At 57.0% G+C, this 17,428-nt stretch overlaps 1 protein-coding gene across 1 annotated transcript in view; it reads left to right on the top strand.

The window, feature by feature from the left end:
• LOC132522427 (ceroid-lipofuscinosis neuronal protein 6 homolog) overlaps window positions 1–17,428 on the top strand; it is an 81,166-nt gene that overhangs the window by 50,458 nt on the left and 13,280 nt on the right. The window lies entirely within an intron of this gene.

Below are 17,428 nucleotides of genomic sequence, written 5' to 3'. Positions count from 1 at the left end.
GTTTTCAAAGTATGGTCCTGACTGGCAGCATCTAGATGGCAGGAGAAAATGCAGATTCTTCCCCCCTTTCACCTGCTGAATCAGAAATTCTGGTGATGGGGCCCTTCAGGTGAACAAAATCTCAGCCCCCAAGTGGCATTGGAGGGGGTTTCTGTTTTGCGGCCCGACTTGAACTGTAGCCTACACATGACAAGGTAAAGCAGACACCTTGAGAATTTTTGTATAGTGAACTCAGGTAGCCACCACCCTGTGCAGGTGTTTTCAGTTATGAGAAACACCCCTTAGAGACACCTAGAAACACCTAAAAAAGGAGTTGGCCAGGGTGTCTCAGTTGGTGTGCCTTCGGGGACACAGCCCCAAACTCTAGTGCACACTGACCTAAACTCAAGGAAATGTCACGTGTATGGTCAGGCCATTCAAGATGGCTGTCCTCTTGCTCTCTGTACATCCCCAGCTCGACCAGGCCCTGCTTCGCTCCCATGACTATCCAATCCTCTTAATTGTAGGGCTTCATTAGTCCCTGGTAACTGAGGAGCCCACCTGAAGTCAATTCCCCCTATAACTGGTAACCACCTTCCCCCGCAGAGCAGCAAAGATGGCTGCCGAGTCCCGTCTGCCGCACGCGGTGGGGTGTTGCTCCAGGATGTTGCTTCAAACGTGTAAGATCTCCTATCCGACAAATCACGGAAGCCTCTGTCACTGTCTCTGGGCTGTTCCTTTGGTCTCAAGGCTGGGCCACTCCAAGGCTTGCAGGCCTGCGGGAGTGCAGCCCAACAATTGGCGACCCAGCCGAGAAGCCTGGGAAACTCCCGGGCGCACCGAGATGTCGGGGAAGAAGGACGGGTAGTGGAACGTTGTGAGGAATCCGGGGGGTGGCCATCCACTCGTCTGCGGGGCCCTGTGGCGTCTGTCCTTGATGAATGAGGGCCGCAAAGAGACTGGTGAATCCACAGACCACCCTGAGGGTGTTGCAGAGATGTCGCTGCCGTTACTGTGGGGAGAGAGAAGCCAGACGGTGGAAGGGGTGGCCATGGCTGCGGGCAGGCTGCTGCTTTGGAGGCTGAGAAAGGCCACGGACACTGAGCAAGTGCCCAAGGCTCAGGTTAGGGGCCTACAGGTGGGGTGCCAGGCTGGCCCAAACCAAAACTGCCGGAACGTTAATGGCCAGATTGAGGGAACAAGACGGGAAGCAGACACTTAGCCCACCACGCCGCGTGGCTGAAGGGAAGGTAGCTTCCCCGACAGGGAGTGCAGATGGTTGGGGCCCGTCCAGAGGGGAACCCCAAGGCGTGGGACCCTACAGAGAGAGGTGATGAAGAGGAAGAAGATTGGGACGAGGTCATCGAGCTCCCTGTCCCCCAGGCGCAGATGAAGAGCTCTTTTCTCCCCCAGAGCGGAGGCAGCAGACCATCAGGAGGGATGCCTCTCTCTCCCATCATAATGGTGATATTCTGTTAACCTCAGGGTCTGTTTCCCGTTTCAAAGTAGCAGCCCCCACGCTTGGAGCTCATTTGACAGCCAAGGGATGGCTGGAGAATGCAGACAGAAGGCAGAGACCTGGATGACCTGCCAAATACTTGGGTGTTATCTGGTCAGGTAAGCCCAAAGTGGTACTGTCAGCAGTTACTGGCAAAATGCAAGCACACCTGTGGCCCATCACCCCGAAACAATTACAGACCTGGCTAGGGCTGTTGGGCTGTTGGAGGCCTCTCATCCCGCATCTGGCCCAGACTTTTTGACCCTTGTTCAAGCCTGTAAAGAAGGGAGCTCAGTGGGAGAGGACCCCGGGGGAGGAAGATGCCTTCACCCAAGCCAAGGTGGCTGTTAAACAGATCCAGGGCTTTAGGGATATGAACTCAGGGACAGGCTTTGAGTTGGACGTGGCCAGTTACCTGAAACGGTTTGGTCGGGGCCTGTGGTAACAGCGTAATCACAGGAGTGCCCTTGGGCTTCTGGTCCCACCCGTGGAAGGGGGCAGAATAACGATGCCGCGGGCTGGAACAACAGCTCTGGGCAATCGACGATGCTTCACAACAGGTGAAAGACATCCCAGGAGGCGCCCCAGTGACTGTACGTACTCAGGATGCCACAGCTGAGTGGCTAAAGGATACCTTCCAGAAGCCCAAGTCCGGGCACGCACAAGTCCGCACCATAACTAAGTGGCGTGTCTGTCGAAGGCAACGTAGCCCTTGACCTACTGGCCCACCGAGTGCAGAGTTACACGCTGAGGCCTGGTTACCTACACCACGGAGGACCCCACCGGCCTGACGGAGACAGCTGATCCTCCTGAGATGCCACCTTTAGTGGAAGAAGGCACAGGCGCCATCCCCTGGGAGGTTTCGTACACCGATGGGTTGGCCCGGGGTAATCAGTGCAGGTGGGCAGCAGTGGCCAGCCGGCCTGCAAGGGACAGCATCTGGATGGGATGCAGTGGATAGCCCAGGAGTGGATGGTGGCGGGGCGACCCTATGGCGAAAGGACCCCGATAGTGACCAAGGAACCCACTTTATGGGCCACGCAATTCAGGCATGGGCTGATAAAAATGACAGACACTGGCATCTCCCCCTGCGCTACGACGCCCCTGCTGCCAGGCTAAGCCGCGGGATGAATGGACCACTTAACCAGCTGGTGAAACTGGAAACCCGCTCTCTTGACACGTGGACCAGGACGCTAACTCAGCCCCTCCGAGCTATAACGGAACATCCCAGGGGCAGTCGACCCAGTGCCTGCAGCACGTTAACCCAGAAGCAACTAGGCAACACCATCCGAGTTCAACTGTTGACCACCGAAGGACCAGGACTGATCAGGACAATAACTTGTTTTCACCCTGGCCACCGGACCTATTCCTAGGGGAACCCGGTACACAATGGCCTGGGACTGGCAGGTAGGTCCCCGGCGTTCTGGGTTTGCTGCTTCATGGGGAATAGGATTAGAAAGGGACTTACAGGCTTCACCTGTCCTCCACTTGGCCCTGCCTGACAGCACTAAGGTCATTAATCCAGGCCCCTGTTGGAGAAAGCACCATTATATGAACGCTCTGGTCTGTTATGCGCCCTCTCCAGTATCGGGCACTGGCTGTGGGGACTGAGGGTGGACAGACGGCGTGGGACTGCAGGCTGCGATGCAGACCACAGGTAGGGGTGGTGTGATCTCAGAATGCTGTTACTGCCTGTATTTGGCTTCAGGGTCATGATCTTCCCCCGTCTTGTGCCTGTAAAGCATCTCTATATTTCGTGCCTAGCCTGAGCAGAGGGAATGTGTTTGGGAACTGGACAGCAGTGGTGGCCTCGCCGTTGGTAAGTCTGACTGCTGGGTCTACAGCGAGGTGCTATCGTCATCCTCCTCTGGACTTCCATGAAAAGTTGACCCGACAAGCGCCTGGCTGCAAAGTCTGCCCACCTCTTGGCCTCTTGATACTCCTTAGCAGCTGTTGGCTCTGTTGCCTTTGTGGTATTTGGTTGCAGTGCCCTCTGCATCCCTGACCCCAGGAATATGGCGGAAGAGGGTCAGACCAAGATTGTAAGGGTCATATAGGGTGTGTAGGGGTGGAGCGTATGGTCAGGCCGTTCAAGATGGCTGTTCTCTTGCTCTCCGTACATCCCCAGCTCCACCAGGCCCTGCTTTGCTCCCATGACTATCTAATCCTCTTAATTGTAGGGCTTCATTAGCCCCTGGTAACTGATGAGCCCAGCTGAAGTCAATTCCCCCTATAACTGGTAACCTCCTTCCCCCGCAGAGCAGCAAAGATGGCTGCCGAGTCCCGTCTGCCGCACACGGTGGGGTGTTGCTCCAGGATGTTGCTTCAAACGTGTAAGATCCCCTATCCGACAAATCACTGATGTCTCTGTCACTGTCTCTGGGCTGTTCCTTTGGTCTCAAGGCTGGGCCACTCCAAGGCTTGCAGGCCTGCGGGAGTGCAGCCCAACAATTGGCGAGCCAGCCGAGAAGCCGGGGAGACTCCCGGGCGCACCGAGATGTCAGGGAAGAAGGACGGGGCATGGAACGTTGTGAGGAATCCGGGGGGTGGCCATCCACTCGTGTGCGGGGCCCTGTGGCGTCTGTCCTTGATGAATGAGGGCCGCCAAGAGACTGGCTAATCCACAGACCACCCTGAGGGTGTTGCAGAGATGTCGCTGCCGTTACTGTGGGGAGAAAGAAGCCAGACGGTGGAAGGGGTGGCCATGGCTGCGGGCAGGCTGCTGCTTTGGAGGCTGAGAAAGGCCACGGACACTGAGCAAGTGCCCAAGGCTCAGGTTAGGGGCCTACAGGTGGGGTGCCAGGCTGGCCCAAACCAAAACTGCCGGAACGTTAATGGCCAGATTGAGGGAACAAGACGGGAAGCAGACACTTAGCCCACCACGCCGCGTGGCTGAAGGGAAGGTAGCTTCCCCGACAGGGAGTGCAGATGGTTGGGGCCCGTCCAGAGGGGAACCCCAAGGCGTGGGACCCTACAGAGAGAGGTGATGAAGAGGAAGAAGATTGGGACGAGGTCATCGAGCTCCCTGTCCCCCAGGCGCAGATGAAGAGCTCTTTTCTCCCCCAGAGCGGAGGCAGCAGACCATCAGGAGGGATGCCTCTCTCTCCCATCATAATGGTGATATTCTGTTAACCTCAGGGTCTGTTTCCCGTTTCAAAGTAGCAGCCCCCACGCTTGGAGCTCATTTGACAGCCAAGGGATGGCTGGAGAATGCAGACAGAAGGCAGAGACCTGGATGACCTGTCAAATACTTGGGTGTTATCTGGTCAGGTAAGCCCAAAGTGGTACTGTCAGCAGTTACTGGCAAAATGCAAGCACACCTGTGGCCCATCACCCCGAAACAATTACAGACCTGGCTAGGGCTGTTGGGCTGTTGGAGGCCTCTCATCCCGCATCTGGCCCAGACTTTTTGACCCTTGTTCAAGCCTGTAAAGAAGGGAGCTCAGTGGGAGAGGACCCCGGGGGAGGAAGATGCCTTCACCCAAGCCAAGGTGGCTGTTAAACAGATCCAGGGCTTTAGGGATATGAACTCAGGGACAGGCTTTGAGTTGGACGTGGCCAGTTACCTGAAACGGTTTGGTCGGGGCCTGTGGTAACAGCGTAATCACAGGAGTGCCCTTGGGCTTCTGGTCCCACCCGTGGAAGGGGGCAGAATAACGATGCCGCGGGCTGGAACAACAGCTCTGGGCAATCGACGATGCTTCACAACAGGTGAAAGACATCCCAGGAGGCGCCCCAGTGACTGTACGTACTCAGGATGCCACAGCTGAGTGGCTAAAGGATACCTTCCAGAAGCCCAAGTCCGGGCACGCACAAGTCCGCACCATAACTAAGTGGCGTGTCTGTCGAAGGCAACGTAGCCCTTGACCTACTGGCCCACCGAGTGCAGAGTTACACGCTGAGGCCTGGTTACCTACACCACGGAGGACCCCACCGGCCTGACGGAGACAGCTGATCCTCCTGAGATGCCACCTTTAGTGGAAGAAGGCACAGGCGCCATCCCCTGGGAGGTTTCGTACACCGATGGGTTGGCCCGGGGTAATCAGTGCAGGTGGGCAGCAGTGGCCAGCCGGCCTGCAAGGGACAGCATCTGGATGGGATGCAGTGGATAGCCCAGGAGTGGATGGTGGCGGGGCGACCCTATGGCGAAAGGACCCCGATAGTGACCAAGGAACCCACTTTATGGGCCACGCAATTCAGGCATGGGCTGATAAAAATGACAGACACTGGCATCTCCCCCTGCGCTACGACGCCCCTGCTGCCAGGCTAAGCTGCGGGATGAATGGACCACTTAACCAGCTGGTGAAACTGGAAACCCGCTCTCTTGACACGTGGACCAGGACGCTAACTCAGCCCCTCCGAGCTATAACGGAACATCCCAGGGGCAGTCGACCCAGTGCCTGCAGCACGTTAACCCAGAAGCAACTAGGCAACACCATCCGAGTTCAACTGTTGACCACCGAAGGACCAGGACTGATCAGGACAATAACTTGTTTTCACCCTGGCCACCGGACCTATTCCTAGGGGAACCCGGTACACAATGGCCTGGGACTGGCAGGTAGGTCCCCGGCGTTCTGGGTTTGCTGCTTCCTGGGAAATAGGATTAGAAAGGGACTTACAGGCTTCACCTGTCCTCCACTTGGCCCTGCCTGACAGCACTAAGGTCATTAATCCAGGCCCCTGTTGGAGAAAGCACCATTATATGAACGCTCTGGTCTGTTATGCGCCCTCTCCAGTATCGGGCACTGGCTGTGGGGACTGAGGGTGGACAGATGGCGTGGGACTGCAGGCTGCGATGCAGACCACAGGTAGGGGTGGTGTGATCTCAGAATGCTGTTACTGCCTGTATTTGGCTTCAGGGTCATGATCTTCCCCCGTCTTGTGCCTGTAAAGCATCTCTATATTTCGTGCCTAGCCTGAGCAGAGGGAATGTGTTTGGGAACTGGACAGCAGTGGTGGCCTCGCCGTTGGTAAGTCTGACTGCTGGGTCTACAGCGAGGTGCTATCGTCATCCTCCTCTGGACTTCCATGAAAAGTTGACCCGACAAGCGCCTGGCTGCAAAGTCTGCCCACCTCTTGGCCTCTTGATACTCCTTAGCAGCTGTTGGCTCTGTTGCCTTTGTGGTATTTGGTTGCAGTGCCCTCTGCATCCCTGACCCCAGGAATATGGCGGAAGAGGGTCAGACCAAGATTGTAAGGGTCATATAGGGTGTGTAGGGGTGGAGCGTATGGTCAGGCCGTTCAAGATGGCTGTTCTCTTGCTCTCCGTACATCCCCAGCTCCACCAGGCCCTGCTTCGCTCCCATGACTATCTAATCCTCTTAATTGTAGGGCTTCATTAGTCCCTGGTAACTGATGAGCCCAGCTGAAGTCAATTCCCCCTATAACTGGTAACCTCCTTCCCCCGCAGAGCAGCAAAGATGGCTGCCGAGTCCCGTCTGCCGCACACGGTGGGGTGTTGCTCCAGGATGTTGCTTCAAACGTGTAAGATCCCCTATCCGACAAATCACTGATGTCTCTGTCACTGTCTCTGGGCTGTTCCTTTGGTCTCAAGGCTGGGCCACTCCAAGGCTTGCAGGCCTGCGGGAGTGCAGCCCAACAATTGGCGAGCCAGCCGAGAAGCCGGGGAAACTCCCGGGCGCACCGAGATGTCGGGGAAGAAGGACAGGGAATGGAACGTTGTGAGGAATCCGGGGGGTGGCCATCCACTCGTGTGCGGGGCCCTGTGGCGTCTGTCCTTGATGAATGAGGGCCGCCAAGAGACTGGCTAATCCACAGACCACCCTGAGGGTGTTGCAGAGATGTCGCTGCCGTTACTGTGGGGAGAGAGAAGCCAGACGGTGGAAGGGGTGGCCATGGCTGTGGGCTGGCTGCTGCTTTGGAGGCTGAGAAAGGCCACGGACACTGAGCAAGTGCCCAAGGCTCAGGTTAGGGGCCTACAGGTGGGGTGCCAGGCTGGCCCAAACCAAAACTGCCGGAACGTTAATGGCCAGATTGAGGGAACAAGACGGGAAGCAGACACTTAGCCCACCACGCCGCGTGGCTGAAGGGAAGGTAGCTTCCCCGACAGGGAGTGCAGATGGTTGGGGCCCGTCCAGAGGGGAACCCCAAGGCGTGGGACCCTACAGAGAGAGGTGATGAAGAGGAAGAAGATTGGGACGAGGTCATCGAGCTCCCTGTCCCCCAGGCGCAGATGAAGAGCTCTTTTCTCCCCCAGAGCGGAGGCAGCAGACCATCAGGAGGGATGCCTCTCTCTCCCATCATAATGGTGATATTCTGTTAACCTCAGGGTCTGTTTCCCGTTTCAAAGTAGCAGCCCCCACGCTTGGAGCTCATTTGACAGCCAAGGGATGGCTGGAGAATGCAGACAGAAGGCAGAGACCTGGATGACCTGTCAAATACTTGGGTGTTATCTGGTCAGGTAAGCCCAAAGTGGTACTGTCAGCAGTTACTGGCAAAATGCAAGCACACCTGTGGCCCATCACCCCGAAACAATTACAGACCTGGCTAGGGCTGTTGGGCTGTTGGAGGCCTCTCATCCCGCATCTGGCCCAGACTTTTTGACCCTTGTTCAAGCCTGTAAAGAAGGGAGCTCAGTGGGAGAGGACCCCGGGGGAGGAAGATGCCTTCACCCAAGCCAAGGTGGCTGTTAAACAGATCCAGGGCTTTAGGGATATGAACTCAGGGACAGGCTTTGAGTTGGACGTGGCCAGTTACCTGAAACGGTTTGGTCGGGGCCTGTGGTAACAGCGTAATCACAGGAGTGCCCTTGGGCTTCTGGTCCCACCCGTGGAAGGGGGCGGAATAACGATGCCGCGGGCTGGAACAACAGCTCTGGGCAATCGACGATGCTTCACAACAGGTGAAAGACATCCCAGGAGGCGCCCCAGTGACTGTACGTACTCAGGATGCCACAGCTGAGTGGCTAAAGGATACCTTCCAGAAGCCCAAGTCCGGGCACGCACAAGTCCGCACCATAACTAAGTGGCGTGTCTGTCGAAGGCAACGTAGCCCTTGACCTACTGGCCCACCGAGTGCAGAGTTACACGCTGAGGCCTGGTTACCTACACCACGGAGGACCCCACCGGCCTGACGGAGACAGCTGATCCTCCTGAGATGCCACCTTTAGTGGAAGAAGGCACAGGCGCCATCCCCTGGGAGGTTTCGTACACCGATGGGTTGGCCCGGGGTAATCAGTGCAGGTGGGCAGCAGTGGCCAGCCGGCCTGCAAGGGACAGCATCTGGATGGGATGCAGTGGATAGCCCAGGAGTGGATGGTGGCGGGGTGACCCTATGGGGAAAGGACCCCGATAGTGACCAAGGAACCCACTTTATGGGCCACGCAATTCAGGCATGGGCTGATAAAAATGACAGACACTGGCATCTCCCCCTGCGCTACGACGCCCCTGCTGCCAGGCTAAGCCGCGGGATGAATGGACCACTTAACCAGCTGGTGAAACTGGAAACCCGCTCTCTTGACACGTGGACCAGGACGCTAACTCAGCCCCTCCGAGCTATAACGGAACATCCCAGGGGCAGTCGACCCAGTGCCTGCAGCACGTTAACCCAGAAGCAACTAGGCAACACCATCCGAGTTCAACTGTTGACCACCGAAGGACCAGGACTGATCAGGACAATAACTTGTTTTCACCCTGGCCACCGGACCTATTCCTAGGGGAACCCGGTACACAATGGCCTGGGACTGGCAGGTAGGTCCCCGGCGTTCTGGGTTTGCTGCTTCATGGGGAATAGGATTAGAAAGGGACTTACAGGCTTCACCTGTCCTCCACTTGGCCCTGCCTAACGCTACTAAGGTGATTAATCCAGATCCCTGTTGGAGAAAGCACCATTATATGAACGCTCTGGTCTGTTATGCGCCCTCTCCAGTATCGGGCACTGGCTGTGGGGACTGAGGGTGGACAGACGGCGTGGGACTGCAGGCTGCGATGCAGACCACAGGTAGGGGTGGTGTGATCTCAGAATGCTGTTACTGCCTGTATTTGGCTTCAGGGTCATGATCTTCCCCCGTCTTGTGCCTGTAAAGCATCTCTATATTTCGTGCCTAGCCTGAGCAGAGGGAATGTGTTTGGGAACTGGACAGCAGTGGTGGCCTCGCCGTTGGTAAGTCTGACTGCTGGGTCTACAGCGAGGTGCTATCGTCATCCTCCTCTGGACTTCCATGAAAAGTTGACCCGACAAGCGCCTGGCTGCAAAGTCTGCCCACCTCTTGGCCTCTTGATACTCCTTAGCAGCTGTTGGCTCTGTTGCCTTTGTGGTATTTGGTTGCAGTGCCCTCTGCATCCCTGACCCCAGGAATATGGCGGAAGAGGGTCAGACCAAGATTGTAAGGGTCATATAGGGTGTGTAGGGGTGGAGCGTATGGTCAGGCCGTTCAAGATGGCTGTTCTCTTGCTCTCCGTACATCCCCAGCTCCACCAGGCCCTGCTTTGCTCCCATGACTATCTAATCCTCTTAATTGTAGGGCTTCATTAGCCCCTGGTAACTGATGAGCCCAGCTGAAGTCAATTCCCCCTATAACTGGTAACCTCCTTCCCCCGCAGAGCAGCAAAGATGGCTGCCGAGTCCCGTCTGCCGCACACGGTGGGGTGTTGCTCCAGGATGTTGCTTCAAACGTGTAAGATCCCCTATCCGACAAATCACTGATGTCTCTGTCACTGTCTCTGGGCTGTTCCTTTGGTCTCAAGGCTGGGCCACTCCAAGGCTTGCAGGCCTGCGGGAGTGCAGCCCAACAATTGGCGAGCCAGCCGAGAAGCCGGGGAGACTCCCGGGCGCACCGAGATGTCAGGGAAGAAGGACGGGGCATGGAACGTTGTGAGGAATCCGGGGGGTGGCCATCCACTCGTGTGCGGGGCCCTGTGGCGTCTGTCCTTGATGAATGAGGGCCGCCAAGAGACTGGCTAATCCACAGACCACCCTGAGGGTGTTGCAGAGATGTCGCTGCCGTTACTGTGGGGAGAAAGAAGCCAGACGGTGGAAGGGGTGGCCATGGCTGCGGGCAGGCTGCTGCTTTGGAGGCTGAGAAAGGCCACGGACACTGAGCAAGTGCCCAAGGCTCAGGTTAGGGGCCTACAGGTGGGGTGCCAGGCTGGCCCAAACCAAAACTGCCGGAACGTTAATGGCCAGATTGAGGGAACAAGACGGGAAGCAGACACTTAGCCCACCACGCCGCGTGGCTGAAGGGAAGGTAGCTTCCCCGACAGGAAGTGCAGATGGTTGGGGCCCGTCCAGAGGGGAACCCCAAGGCGTGGGACCCTACAGAGAGAGGTGATGAAGAGGAAGAAGATTGGGACGAGGTCATCGAGCTCCCTGTCCCCCAGGCGCAGATGAAGAGCTCTTTTCTCCCCCAGAGCGGAGGCAGCAGACCATCAGGAGGGATGCCTCTCTCTCCCATCATAATGGTGATATTCTGTTAACCTCAGGGTCTGTTTCCCGTTTCAAAGTAGCAGCCCCCACGCTTGGAGCTCATTTGACAGCCAAGGGATGGCTGGAGAATGCAGACAGAAGGCAGAGACCTGGATGACCTGTCAAATACTTGGGTGTTATCTGGTCAGGTAAGCCCAAAGTGGTACTGTCAGCAGTTACTGGCAAAATGCAAGCACACCTGTGGCCCATCACCCCGAAACAATTACAGACCTGGCTAGGGCTGTTGGGCTGTTGGAGGCCTCTCATCCCGCATCTGGCCCAGACTTTTTGACCCTTGTTCAAGCCTGTAAAGAAGGGAGCTCAGTGGGAGAGGACCCCGGGGGAGGAAGATGCCTTCACCCAAGCCAAGGTGGCTGTTAAACAGATCCAGGGCTTTAGGGATATGAACTCAGGGACAGGCTTTGAGTTGGACGTGGCCAGTTACCTGAAACGGTTTGGTCGGGGCCTGTGGTAACAGCGTAATCACAGGAGTGCCCTTGGGCTTCTGGTCCCACCCGTGGAAGGGGGCAGAATAACGATGCCGCGGGCTGGAACAACAGCTCTGGGCAATCGACGATGCTTCACAACAGGTGAAAGACATCCCAGGAGGCGCCCCAGTGACTGTACGTACTCAGGATGCCACAGCTGAGTGGCTAAAGGATACCTTCCAGAAGCCCAAGTCCGGGCACGCACAAGTCCGCACCATAACTAAGTGGCGTGTCTGTCGAAGGCAACGTAGCCCTTGACCTACTGGCCCACCGAGTGCAGAGTTACACGCTGAGGCCTGGTTACCTACACCACGGAGGACCCCACCGGCCTGACGGAGACAGCTGATCCTCCTGAGATGCCACCTTTAGTGGAAGAAGGCACAGGCGCCATCCCCTGGGAGGTTTCGTACACCGATGGGTTGGCCCGGGGTAATCAGTGCAGGTGGGCAGCAGTGGCCAGCCGGCCTGCAAGGGACAGCATCTGGATGGGATGCAGTGGATAGCCCAGGAGTGGATGGTGGCGGGGCGACCCTATGGGGAAAGGACCCCGATAGTGACCAAGGAACCCACTTTATGGGCCACGCAATTCAGGCATGGGCTGATAAAAATGACAGACACTGGCATCTCCCCCTGCGCTACGACGCCCCTGCTGCCAGGCTAAGCCGCGGGATGAATGGACCACTTAACCAGCTGGTGAAACTGGAAACCCGCTCTCTTGACACGTGGACCAGGACGCTAACTCAGCCCCTCCGAGCTATAACGGAACATCCCAGGGGCAGTCGACCCAGTGCCTGCAGCACGTTAACCCAGAAGCAACTAGGCAACACCATCCGAGTTCAACTGTTGACCACCGAAGGACCAGGACTGATCAGGACAATAACTTGTTTTCACCCTGGCCACCGGACCTATTCCTAGGGGAACCCGGTACACAATGGCCTGGGACTGGCAGGTAGGTCCCCGGCGTTCTGGGTTTGCTGCTTCCTGGGAAATAGGATTAGAAAGGGACTTACAGGCTTCACCTGTCCTCCACTTGGCCCTGCCTGACAGCACTAAGGTCATTAATCCAGGCCCCTGTTGGAGAAAGCACCATTATATGAACGCTCTGGTCTGTTATGCGCCCTCTCCAGTATCGGGCACTGGCTGTGGGGACTGAGGGTGGACAGATGGCGTGGGACTGCAGGCTGCGATGCAGACCACAGGTAGGGGTGGTGTGATCTCAGAATGCTGTTACTGCCTGTATTTGGCTTCAGGGTCATGATCTTCCCCCGTCTTGTGCCTGTAAAGCATCTCTATATTTCGTGCCTAGCCTGAGCAGAGGGAATGTGTTTGGGAACTGGACAGCAGTGGTGGCCTCGCCGTTGGTAAGTCTGACTGCTGGGTCTACAGCGAGGTGCTATCGTCATCCTCCTCTGGACTTCCATGAAAAGTTGACCCGACAAGCGCCTGGCTGCAAAGTCTGCCCACCTCTTGGCCTCTTGATACTCCTTAGCAGCTGTTGGCTCTGTTGCCTTTGTGGTATTTGGTTGCAGTGCCCTCTGCATCCCTGACCCCAGGAATATGGCGGAAGAGGGTCAGACCAAGATTGTAAGGGTCATATAGGGTGTGTAGGGGTGGAGCGTATGGTCAGGCCGTTCAAGATGGCTGTTCTCTTGCTCTCCGTACATCCCCAGCTCCACCAGGCCCTGCTTCGCTCCCATGACTATCTAATCCTCTTAATTGTAGGGCTTCATTAGTCCCTGGTAACTGATGAGCCCAGCTGAAGTCAATTCCCCCTATAACTGGTAACCTCCTTCCCCCGCAGAGCAGCAAAGATGGCTGCCGAGTCCCGTCTGCCGCACACGGTGGGGTGTTGCTCCAGGATGTTGCTTCAAACGTGTAAGATCCCCTATCCGACAAATCACTGATGTCTCTGTCACTGTCTCTGGGCTGTTCCTTTGGTCTCAAGGCTGGGCCACTCCAAGGCTTGCAGGCCTGCGGGAGTGCAGCCCAACAATTGGCGAGCCAGCCGAGAAGCCGGGGAAACTCCCGGGCGCACCGAGATGTCGGGGAAGAAGGACAGGGAATGGAACGTTGTGAGGAATCCGGGGGGTGGCCATCCACTCGTGTGCGGGGCCCTGTGGCGTCTGTCCTTGATGAATGAGGGCCGCCAAGAGACTGGCTAATCCACAGACCACCCTGAGGGTGTTGCAGAGATGTCGCTGCCGTTACTGTGGGGAGAGAGAAGCCAGACGGTGGAAGGGGTGGCCATGGCTGCGGGCTGGCTGCTGCTTTGGAGGCTGAGAAAGGCCACGGACACTGAGCAAGTGCCCAAGGCTCAGGTTAGGGGCCTACAGGTGGGGTGCCAGGCTGGCCCAAACCAAAACTGCCGGAACGTTAATGGCCAGATTGAGGGAACAAGACGGGAAGCAGACACTTAGCCCACCACGCCGCGTGGCTGAAGGGAAGGTAGCTTCCCCGACAGGGAGTGCAGATGGTTGGGGCCCGTCCAGAGGGGAACCCCAAGGCGTGGGACCCTACAGAGAGAGGTGATGAAGAGGAAGAAGATTGGGACGAGGTCATCGAGCTCCCTGTCCCCCAGGCGCAGATGAAGAGCTCTTTTCTCCCCCAGAGCGGAGGCAGCAGACCATCAGGAGGGATGCCTCTCTCTCCCATCATAATGGTGATATTCTGTTAACCTCAGGGTCTGTTTCCCGTTTCAAAGTAGCAGCCCCCACGCTTGGAGCTCATTTGACAGCCAAGGGATGGCTGGAGAATGCAGACAGAAGGCAGAGACCTGGATGACCTGTCAAATACTTGGGTGTTATCTGGTCAGGTAAGCCCAAAGTGGTACTGTCAGCAGTTACTGGCAAAATGCAAGCACACCTGTGGCCCATCACCCCGAAACAATTACAGACCTGGCTAGGGCTGTTGGGCTGTTGGAGGCCTCTCATCCCGCATCTGGCCCAGACTTTTTGACCCTTGTTCAAGCCTGTAAAGAAGGGAGCTCAGTGGGAGAGGACCCCGGGGGAGGAAGATGCCTTCACCCAAGCCAAGGTGGCTGTTAAACAGATCCAGGGCTTTAGGGATATGAACTCAGGGACAGGCTTTGAGTTGGACGTGGCCAGTTACCTGAAACGGTTTGGTCGGGGCCTGTGGTAACAGCGTAATCACAGGAGTGCCCTTGGGCTTCTGGTCCCACCCGTGGAAGGGGGCAGAATAACGATGCCGCGGGCTGGAACAACAGCTCTGGGCAATCGACGATGCTTCACAACAGGTGAAAGACATCCCAGGAGGCGCCCCAGTGACTGTACGTACTCAGGATGCCACAGCTGAGTGGCTAAAGGATACCTTCCAGAAGCCCAAGTCCGGGCACGCACAAGTCCGCACCATAACTAAGTGGCGTGTCTGTCGAAGGCAACGTAGCCCTTGACCTACTGGCCCACCGAGTGCAGAGTTACACGCTGAGGCCTGGTTACCTACACCACGGAGGACCCCACCGGCCTGACGGAGACAGCTGATCCTCCTGAGATGCCACCTTTAGTGGAAGAAGGCACAGGCGCCATCCCCTGGGAGGTTTCGTACACCGATGGGTTGGCCCGGGGTAATCAGTGCAGGTGGGCAGCAGTGGCCAGCCGGCCTGCAAGGGACAGCATCTGGATGGGATGCAGTGGATAGCCCAGGAGTGGATGGTGGCGGGGCGACCCTATGGGGAAAGGACCCCGATAGTGACCAAGGAACCCACTTTATGGGCCACGCAATTCAGGCATGGGCTGATAAAAATGACAGACACTGGCATCTCCCCCTGCGCTACGACGCCCCTGCTGCCAGGCTAAGCCGCGGGATGAATGGACCACTTAACCAGCTGGTGAAACTGGAAACCCGCTCTCTTGACACGTGGACCAGGACGCTAACTCAGCCCCTCCGAGCTATAACGGAACATCCCAGGGGCAGTCGACCCAGTGCCTGCAGCACGTTAACCCAGAAGCAACTAGGCAACACCATCCGAGTTCAACTGTTGACCACCGAAGGACCAGGACTGATCAGGACAATAACTTGTTTTCACCCTGGCCACCGGACCTATTCCTAGGGGAACCCGGTACACAATGGCCTGGGACTGGCAGGTAGGTCCCCGGCGTTCTGGGTTTGCTGCTTCCTGGGAAATAGGATTAGAAAGGGACTTACAGGCTTCACCTGTCCTCCACTTGGCCCTGCCTGACAGCACTAAGGTCATTAATCCAGGCCCCTGTTGGAGAAAGCACCATTATACGAACGCTGTGGTCTGTTATACGCCCTCTCCAGTATTGGGCACTGGCGGTGGGGACTGAGGGTGGACAGACGGCGTGGGACTGCAGGCTGCGATGCAGACCACAGGTAGGGGTGGTGTGATCTCAGAATGCTGTTACTGCCTGTATTTGGCTTCAGGGTCATGATCTTCCCCCGTCTTGTGCCTGTAAAGCATCTCTATATTTCGTGCCTAGCCTGAGCAGAGGGAATGTGTTTGGGAACTGGACAGCAGTGGTGGCCTCGCCGTTGGTAAGTCTGACTGCTGGGTCTACAGCGAGGTGCTATCGTCATCCTCCTCTGGACTTCCATGAAAAGTTGACCCAACAAGCGCCTGGCTGCAAAGTCTGCCCACCTCTTGGCCTCTTGATACTCCTTAGCAGCTGTTGGCTCTGTTGCCTTTGTGGTATTTGGTTGCAGTGCCCTCTGCATCCCTGACCCCAGGAATATGGCGGAAGAGGGTCAGACCAAGATTGTAAGGGTCATATATGGCGTGTAGGGGTGGAGTGTATGGTCAGGCCGTTCAAGATGTCTGTTCTCTTGCTCTCTGTACATCCCCAGCTCCACCAGGCCCTGCTTCACTCCTATGACTATCCTATCCTCTTAATCATAGGCCCTAATCAGTAACCACTACCTACCTATGTGCTTGCCCCTGGCCCAGCTGCTGGTTTGCCTGGTAACTGAGGAGCCCACCTGAAGCCAATTCCCCCTGTAACTGGTAGCCTCCTCCTCCCCTGGAGTAGTGAAAACTGCTGCCGTGTCCTGCCTGCCACCTTCCATCCACAGTGGGGAGTCGCTGCAGGATGTTTTGGACACGTAAGATCCCCTGTCCAACAAATTATCATCTCTGTCGCTGCCTCTGGGCTTTTCGGTCTCGAGGCTGGGCTACTACAAGGCCCAACAGTCATGTCTCCTCCAAGAGACCCTTTCCAGACACAGGGTGATTCCGAGTAAGCACTTGGCCCGGCCCTGCCGGCCTTCCCCACAGGCCTCTGCTCTGTGCTCCCCACCCTTCCAAGCCCCCACCTGACGTCCCGTCTCCTCTTCTCCCATGAGGCTGTCAGTGAGAAGTTCCCCTCTCCTGCCTCCCTCCTGTGTCTCCTCTACTCAGCCCTACCGGGAAGAGTGTGAATCCTCCAGCTGAAATTCTCTGGGTCTAGAAACGGGTGTGAATAGGTGACTTGGGAGACACGAAGTGGAGGAAAAGAGAACCTTCCACATGGAGGTGGTCAAGGGACAAAGGAGGGCCCCAGCTGTCCATGTGCCAATTACCAACGCATCCCTCTGCGCACGTGCAGCCCCTTTCTAGGACCCACTTGTCCCTGGTCCGGGAGCTCTGGTGCAGTGCACAACATGTGCAGCCGTACGTGTCGGTCCTGACAAAGTGGCTGGACCTTGGAGTCGGAGCCCACAGGCAGGACAGCCGTCAGCCGTGGACAAGGGATATAACAGGTGTCTGGGAGAAGAACGGGGAGAACCCAGCCGTGCCCAGCACTGTAGCTCTAGGGAACCAACCCCCCTCACTTCCTTAGTTGGGTGTGGGGAGGGGTGGGGGGCAGCACAAACCACTGAGAAGTGGGGAGAGTCAGCAGCTTCTGCCGGAAGGGGTGGGGGCTGCGGTGGGGAGAGGAGGGAAAGGAAGAAAAGCGGGGAGACTTCCCGGCCGGGAAAGTCACTTAAGAGGCTTCCCTCTGAGCCCCCTGGGCAGCCTGTGGTGGGGCCGGAGACTGCAACGCAGGCATCTACTGCATCCCCACCCCAAACCACACCCCCCCACACC

Source organism: Lagenorhynchus albirostris, chromosome 1 (assembly GCF_949774975.1).
Source record: "Lagenorhynchus albirostris chromosome 1, mLagAlb1.1, whole genome shotgun sequence".
Taxonomy (NCBI): domain Eukaryota; kingdom Metazoa; phylum Chordata; class Mammalia; order Artiodactyla; family Delphinidae; genus Lagenorhynchus; species Lagenorhynchus albirostris.
The sequence above is the reverse complement of the archived record's forward strand: the minus strand, read 5'-3'. Positions and strand labels throughout refer to the sequence as shown.